The sequence below is a fragment of the Podarcis muralis genome, chromosome 9, assembly GCF_964188315.1.
Source record: "Podarcis muralis chromosome 9, rPodMur119.hap1.1, whole genome shotgun sequence".
In the NCBI taxonomy this organism is placed as follows: Eukaryota; Metazoa; Chordata; class Lepidosauria; order Squamata; family Lacertidae; genus Podarcis; species Podarcis muralis.
The window spans coordinates 14302629-14311738 of record NC_135663.1 but is presented as its reverse complement, the minus strand read 5'-3'; positions in this window follow the sequence as shown (position 1 = coordinate 14311738).

Below are 9110 nucleotides of genomic sequence, written 5' to 3'. Positions count from 1 at the left end.
CCCCGCCCCCTTTCTCCCCCCTCCTCCTCCTCCTCGTCGGAACTGAATCCTGCAGAGGCGGGCGCGCGGGAGAGAGAGGGAAGCGACGCCGCTTGCAGTTGCGTAGGCGAGCCGGGAGGGGGAGCGGGACTTCCCAATAGAGGAATGTTGGCAGGGATGGGGAGGAGGGAGAATCGCCGGTTCGAGTCCCGAGCGCCTTTTTTTTTTCCGGGGGGGGGGAGTTGGGGTGGATATTTGTGTGTAAGGTAAAGGTAAATATGTTCCAGCATTCCTACATTGTGGGGAGGGTTGGACTAGATGACCCTTGGGGATCTCTTCCAACTCTACAATTCTATGTTGGTCAGGGTTGTCTTAATAATAATAATAATAATAATAATAATAATAATAATAATAATAATAATTTATTTATACCCCGCCCATCTGGCTGGGCTTCCCCAGCCACTCTGGGCGGCTTCCAACAAAATATTAAAATACAATAATGCATCAAACATTAAAAGCTTCCCTAAACAGGGCTTTCTTCAGATGTCTTCTAAAAGTCTGGTAGTAGTTGTTCTCTTTGACATCTGGAGGGAGGGTGTTCCACAGGGCGGGTGCCACTACCGAGAAGGCCCTCTGCCTGGTTCCCTGTAACTTGGCTTCTCGCAGTGAAGGAACTGCCAGAATGCCCTCGGCGCTGGACCTTAGCGTCCGGACAGAACGATGGGGGTAGAGATGCTCCTTCAGGTATACTGGACCAAGGCCGTTTAGGGATTTAAAGGTCAGCACCAACACTTTGAATTTGTGCTCGGAAATGTACTGGGAGCCAATGTAGGTCTTTCAAGACCGGTGTTATATGGCCTCAGCGGCCACTGCCAGTCACCAGTCTAGCTGCCGCATTCTGGATTAGTTGTAGTTTCCAGGTCACCATCAAAAGTAGCCCCACATAGAGCCGGGGTGCACAGATCTGCCCGGCGCCCCCCCCCCCCCCCAGGTTGCCCAGTCTCAGGCGCGCAGGAGGGTGGAGCCGGCCGGCCGCCTCAGTGTCTTGCTGGCTCGTTCGCCCCCAAACTTGCGGTGCAGAGCCGCCCGCAGAAGAGCCCACAGTGGCGCTCCAACCAACGGGTGGGCTCTTCCCTGGACTCAACTCTCGGGCCCCAGACTCTTAGCCTGGTGCCCCTGAGACCCTGGCACCCGGGTGCCCCACACCCCTAGCGCCTATGGGTAAGACGGCCCTGATGTTGGTGTGTGTACATATGTGTGTGTGGTTTTTTGGAATTCTGTTGTTTTGTCACACTGTGCATTTAAAGCACACAGCTCCCCCTGGAATCCTGGGAACTGTAGAATGAGCACCAAGAATTGTAGTTCTGTGAGGAGGAGGGGGTAAACTACAGCACCCAGGATTCCTGGGAGCAAGGGAAGCCACGTGCTGTTGTCATCTGGAAACGGTTGCAAAGTTCTGTTGCTGATTGCCTTCTAAGACGATGAACCTAATACAGTGGTGCACCGCAAGACGAATGCCTCGCAAGATGAAAAACCCGCTAGACGAAAGGGTTTTCCGATGGGCTTCGCAAGACGATTTTCCCTTTGGGCTTGCTTCGCAAGACGGAAACGTCTTGCGAGTCTTGCGATTTTTTTCGCTTTCCCCCCCTTTTTCTAAGCCGCTAAGCCGCTAATAGCCTTTTAGCCGCTAAGCCGCTAATAGCCGCTAAGCCGCTAATAGCCTTTTAGCCGCTTAGCCGCTAAGCCTTTAATAGCCGCTAAGCCGCTAAACCGCTAATAGCGCTAAGCCGCTAAGCCGCTAATAGGGTTGCTTCGCAAGACGAAAAAACCGCTAGACGAAGAGACTTGCGGAACGGATTATTTTCGTCTTGCGAGGCACCACTGTACAGTGGTACCTCAGATTACATAGGCTTAAGGTTACATACGCTTCAGTTTACAGACTCCGCTAACCCAGAAATAGTGCTTCAGGTTAAGAACTTTGCTACAGGATGAGAACAGAAATCGTGCTCCGGCGGCACAGCGGCAGCAGGAGGCCCCATTAGCTAAAGTGGTGCTTCAGGTTAAGAACGGACCTCCGGAACGAATTAAGTACTTAACCTGAGGTACCACTGTACCAAAGACGTTCCTCTTAGGCAATTTTGTACCAAAATACCCTTTGCTAAAAGCACTGCCAAGAACACTGCAGGCTCTCCAAAAACTCTTGTTTTCTGCTTCCTCCTATTCTCCATTCTCCAGGGAAGTGTTTGAAATGGGTTTCATTTGAAGGCAAATTGCTATTACTTTGGTAAGGAGACTGGTATGTTGAAGGGGGGGGGCGTCATTTCCATGCATTTAAGTCTCTACCCTACAACTCTTTTTTTTTACTTCTTGGGTGCATGCTTGAAACTTTTGAAAGCTGCTTTCCTTTGCCAAAATAAACCCTTTTGTTTTGAGTGTGTGTACGTGAGACTTGCTGCAATTTATTGTTGCTTAACCTCAAAAAGATATGCTCCCATCTTGCAATCATTGCTCAACAGAACAACAGACTAAGGTGTGGCTGTGCAAGGGTGACTATCATGAAGGGATCTTGCACTTCTGAATTTGCCACTAACACTAGGACTGCCATACATCCAAATTCAAAGGTGGAAGATGGTGGTTTGTCCTGGTTCTTCGGCAATTAAAATCACAGGTTTTCTGGCATTTCCGTAAAAAAAAAAAAAGCTCAACAACTTTCGGGGTGTCTCAAACAACTGCCTGCAAGATCACTTGCCTTACTGATTATATAGGGGGAGATTACTTGTGGCACCCCACCCTGTGGAATGTCACAAGCTGGTGATCCAAAAATTGGAATTTTCTGCCATTGCCCCTGTTCTCTGAAACACAGTTCTCTCTGTCAAAACATAGCTGTTTCGGATATCTAGAGAAGACTGGTTGGGGGCAGGCTTTGCTTGACCCAAGACTGAGTTCTTCTATTCCTGAATTCCTGTTTTTCCGCCTTCCTGTTTTTATTATACAGTATTCTTCTATGGTTTATTTTTTCTACATCTCTTAGCCATTTTGTCAATATTAAATGCTTTAAAATCAATCAAACAAACAACCTGCTCCTGGCTTGGCAGGGGCAGTACAAACCTTGGTTTTCTGCCCTCCCATTGACTCCTACAAGGTGAATTATAGTGACAGCTGCATTTCTGGTGGCATAAGATGCCACCGAGCTAGTTTGGCAGCACCAGTAATTGAAGGAAGTTAGGATGCAGCATAACTTTCTTTTTCCCTTCTCCCGCCCCTTGACTCACCCCTGTTTCTGGATGGGCAATAAATCTGTGGGTGAAACTGAACTGGAGTCTCTGTGATTGCATTCTGTGAAAAAGCATATAAATTTGCATTTGCAAATTTTATGCAAATTCTTGCCTACAGGCCTATGTCCCAAGTAGGCTAAATGCCTAGCAACACCCCTGGACTCCTCCCCAATGGATATAAATGCATGCACAACTAGTCGTTTTACATTGTGAACTGCTAAGTATGATAACACAAAGGTAAAGGGACCCCTGACCATTAGGTCCAGTCGTGGCCGACTCGGGGGTTGTGGCGCTCATCTCGCTTTACTGGCCGAGGGAGCCGGCGTACAGCTTCTGGGTCATGTGGCCAGCATGACTAAGCCGCTTCTGGCGAACGAGAGCAGCACACGGAAACGGCGTTTACCTTTCTGCCGGAGCGGTACCTATTTATCTACTTGCGTGGTAGTCTCGTAATCTGGTGAACCGGGTTCGCGTCTCCGCTCCTCCACATGCAGCTGCTGGGTGACCTTGGGCCAGTCACACTTCTCTTAAGTCTCTCAGCCCCACTGACCTCACAGAGTGTTTGTTGTGGGGGAGGAAGGGAAAGAAGAATGTTAGCCACTTTGAGACTCCTTCGGGTAGTGATAAAGCGGAATATCAAATCCAAACTCTTCTCTTCTTCTTCTCTTTCGAACTGCTAGGTTGGCAGGAGCAGGGACCGAGCAACGGGAGCTCACCCCGTCATGGGGATTTGAACTGCCGACCTTCTGAACGGCAAGTCCTAGGCTCTGTGGTGAGATCAATCAGTCTATTAAGCATCATTACATTGTTCTTTTTTTAAGGAAACTGCTATGGTCAGTTTATATAAACCCACCTGCTTCAGATGCCAGTGCAGAAGAAACATTTGGTGTGTAAATGAATAAGGTGTACAGCTGACAAAACACTATGATAGCAGTTTAGGCTTCTCCCCAAAGAGGAAATGTAGTTTGTTAGGGGTGCTGAGAGGTGCAATTCTCAGAGTGGCTTAACAGGCAATCACTCTTCCCCGAGAACTCTGGGAATTGTAGCTCATCCTAACAACTCCCAACAGAAACTTGGAATCATTCATTGTCCTAACTCTGACCCAAAAATAAAGCTTCTATTGATCTTTACATTCAGGAAGTTTAAGGCTTCCTGGCACCCACTTTTTAATTTATTGTTGTTGTTGTTTAGTCATTTAGTCGTGTCCGACTCTTCATGACCCCATGGACCAGAGCACGCCAGGCACTCCTGTCTTCCACTACCTCCCACAGTTTGGTCAAACTCATGCTGGTAGCTTCGAGAACACTATCCAACCATCTCGTCCTCTGTTGTCCCCTTCTCCTTGTGCCCTCCATCTTTCCCAACATCAGGATGAAGATGATCATCCAAATGTCATAGACCAAATGGAGCAAACAGCACGCAGACCTAGTGGTGGGAGGAAAAAATCCTTAAATAAGAGACACGGGGGAATGATTAATGGACTTCAATGTCTGTACACTAATGCGCAAAGCATGGGAAATAAACAAGATGAGCTTGAGCTCTTGGTACAGCAAACTAAATATGACATAATAGACATCACTGAAACCTGGTGGGATAAGTCCCACGATTGGAATGTAATAATGGAGGGATACAATCTATTTCAGAGAAACAGACCAGACAAGAAAGGAGGAGGAGTGTCGTTATATGTCAGGGATGTGTATACCTGTGAAGAGATCCAAGATTTAGAACCTCAAAGCCAAAGTGAGAGCATTTGGGTCAAAATTAAGGGAGAGAAGAATAACAGAGACCTCATTGTGGGAGTTTACTATAGATCCCCAAGCCAAACGAAGGACATAGATGATGCCTTCCTGGAACAGATGGCCAAGCATGCAAAAGGAAGGGAGATAGTAGTAATGGGGGACTTCAATTACCCGGATATTTGTTGGATGTCAAACTCAGCCAAGAGCATAAGGTCAAACAGATTCCTCACTGGCCTTGCAGACAACTTCATTGTCCAGAAAATGGGAGAAGCAACAAGAGGAACAGCCATTTTAGATCTGGTCCTAACCAATGTTGATGACCTGGTTAGTGGGGTAGAAGTGGAAGGATCATTAGGTGCGAGTGATCATGCTCTTCTGAAGTTTACTATACAGCGGAAAGGAGCAGCCAAGCATACTAGGACTCAATTTCTTGACTTTAAGAAAGCCGACTTCATAAAACTTAGGGAAGTGCTGGGTGAGATCCCATGGACAGTAATACTAAAAGGAAAGGGAGTTCATGATGGCTGGGAGTTTGTTAAGAGGGAGATAGTAAAAGCACAACTTCAGGCAATACCAATGAGACGGAAACATGGAAGGTGCCTAAAGAAGCCAGGGTGGCTATCTAAAGAACTTTTAACTGAGTTAAGATTAAAAAAGGATGTGTACAAAAAATGGAAAAGGGGGAAAACCACCAAAGAGGAATTCAAACAAATAGCCAGCACATGTAGACACAAAGTCAGAAAAGCTAAAGCACAGAATGAACTCAGGCTTGCTAGAGAGGTTAAAAGCAACAAAAAAGGCTTTTATGGGTATGTCCGTAGCAAAAGGAAGAACAAAGAAACAGTGGGGTCACTCAGAGGAGAAGATGGTGAAATGCAAACAGGGGACACAGAAAGGGCTGAACTCCTCAATGCCTTCTTTGCCTCAGTCTTCTCCGATAAAGAAAGCAATGCCCGACCTGAAGAATTTGGAGCAAATGATTCAGCAGAGGAAACACAGCCCATAATAACTAAGGAGATAGTACAAGAATACTTGGCTAGTTTAGATGTATTCAAGTCTCCAGGGCCAGATGAACTGCATCCAAGAGTATTAAAAGAACTGGCAGATGTGATCTCAGAACCACTGGCAGTCATCTTTGAGAATTCCTGGAGAACAAAGTCCCGGCAGACTGGAGAAGGGCAAATGTCCCTATTTTCAAAAAGGGGGAAAGAGAGGACCCAAATAATTATCGCCCAGTCAGTCTGACATCAATACCAGGGAAGATTCTGGAGCAGATCATTAAGCAAACAGTCTGTGAGCACCTAGAAAGGAATGCTGTGATCACCAATAGTCAGCATGGATTTCTGAAAAATAAGTCATGTCAGACTAACCTGATCTCGTTTTTTGACAGAATTACAAGCCTGGTAGATGAAGGGACTCTAGAGTCTCCTCCAACACCATAATTCAAAAGCATCAATTCTTGGGCGATCAGCCTTCTTTATGGTCCAGCTCTCACTTCCATACATCACTACTGGGAAAACCATAGCTTTAACAATACGGACCTTTGTCGGCAAGGTGATGTCTCTGCTTTTTAAGATGCTGTCTAGGTTTGTCATTGCTTTTCTCCCAAGAAGCAGGCGTCCTTTAATTTCGTGGCTGCTGTCACCATCTGCAGTGATCATGGAGTCCAAGAAAGTAAAATCTCTAATTGCCTCCATTTCTTCCCCTTCTATTTGCCAGGAGGTGATGGGACCAGCGGCCATGAGCCCTAAAACTCTGTTGGGCTCCTGGACCAAAAGCTGGCGTGATCACTGAAAATTAGGACTGTGCTACATTTTCATGTGTAAACATTTTCACTGCAAAAAGAGGGGGTGAGTTTGGAGAGGTACTGCAGATTTTGCAAAAGATCCTTCCCAAATTCGGTTAGCGGAGTCTGTAACCTGAAGCATCTGTAACCTGAAGCGTCTGTAACCCGAGGTACCACTGTAGTTCCGGAAGGGGGCACAGGAAATCCTGTAAAAGCCACTTCCTGTTATGTTACATTCCAGCTACCTTTATAATAATTCAATGAAATATACATTTTATGGCTCCTGAATAACAGAAGGGTGCTCCTTTTGGGGATTCCAGTTTGACCAATCCTATAAGGGCCCAGTGATAAGATCTAAAGCTTCCCAGAACTTCTCATCAAGAGGAGAAACTTAGAACTTGCCATGATTGTTCTAGCTTTCTGTTGTCTCCTATTTGTTCTCTCATCCCACCTAATCTCTTTCAATAGCTTCATTAACATGTGACCCCCAAATTCGGGATCCCACCCCCAACAGATGCCAAAATTTTGTACAGTGGTACCTCAGGTTACATACGCTTCAGGTTAAAGACGCTTCAGGTTACAGACTCTGCTAACCCAGAAATATTACCTCAGGTTAACAACTTTGCTTCAGGATGAGAACAGAAATTGTGCTCTGGTGGTGCGGCAGCAGCGGGAGGCCCAATTAGCTAAAGTGGTGCTTCAGGTTAAGAACAGTTTCAGATTAAGAACGGACCTCCGGAACGAATTAAGTTCTTAACCCAAGGTACCACTGTACTAGTTTTGTGCTGTGAACCTCACATTTTGTGTGCCCTCTCCCCCCAAACTGAGTAATCAGAGTCATCATCATCATCATCATCAATTTATTTGTATGCCGCCTCTCCACGGTTAAAAACAATGCTCAAGGCAGCTTACAACATGACAAGATTTATGTAATTACAAAAGTCATAAACAATAAATAAACCACATCAAAAAAATACACAACCAAATGGAAAACAATTTCACATAAAGCAAGATCTAAAACTAAGAATACGGCATTAATATCACAGTTTAAAAGAACATAGGTAGAAAAATAACAGCAAGTTAAAAAACCAAAACCGGAAAAACAACAACGGAGTCCTCTCTGCCCAGCAGCGGCTGCAGTCCTAGGCTAGGTGGTGAGTGGCAGGACTGGGGCCCTCAGGCGCTGAGCAGGGGAGTCCTCACAACTTAATGCCAAAAAATCCAACCTTGTTTGATGGACTACAAACAGGTGCCAAAGTTTTGTGCTGGTTTTGTGCCATTTTGTGCTGCAAATGCCGTATTTTGTGTGCAGCCCCACAAACTGAGCAACTGACCCTCAGTTACTCAACTAGGGGCCACAGGGACACTCCAAAACACAACCTAGCTAGATAGGAGGAAATGAGTAACCTAGCCTTGAAGAATGCTTCCCAAAATTCCCATTGATTCTGTTATACCACTGGGGATTTGGTGTTGTGTGGAGGTGCCCCAGAAAGCCCAATCCCTGAATATTTTGTACAGTGATACCTTGGGTTAAGAACTTAATTCATTCTGGAGGTCTGTTCTTAACCTGAAACTGTTCTTAACCTGAAGCACCACTTTAGCTAATGGGGCCTCCCGCTGCGCCGCTGCCACGCGATTTATGTTCTCATCCTGAAGCAAAGTTCTTAACCCGAGGTACTATTTCTGGGTTAGCGGAGTCTGTAACCTGAAGCATCTGTAACCTGAAGAGTCTGTAATCGGAGGTACCACTGTATTGGGCCCAGATAACCTGCCCCATTTCTGCCTTCCTTTTCTAATTTTTTTAAGGAACTTTTACTTACTGGGCATGGGGTCTAAAATGCACTGCTGGTGAGACCCCTGACACTCACCAATGCCTAGAATTGTGCCTATTGCAAGCACACACATGCACACACGCTCCAAGATTCCTGGGAACTGTAGTTTGTCAAGTGTGCTGGGAATTGTAGCTCTGTGTGGGTAAAATACAGTTCCGTGTATTCCTGGGAGGGGTGTGTGCTTAAACATATGCTGTGTACACAGCGGAAGTCAATGAAAAGGTCATTTTGTGTGCCAAAGCAACTGGGAGAGCAAACTAGCTGGAAAGGTAAAAGGTAAAGGGCCCCCTGACCGTTAAGTCCAGTCGCGGACGACTTTGGGGTTGCAGTGCTCATCTCGCTTTACTGGCCGAGGGAGCTGGCGTTTGTCCGCAGACAGCTTCCAGGTCATGTGGCCAGCATGACTAGCTGTTACTGGCGAACCAGAGCAGCGCACGGAAACGCCATTTACCTTCCTGCCGGAGCGGTACTTATTTATCTACTTGCACTTTGATGTGCT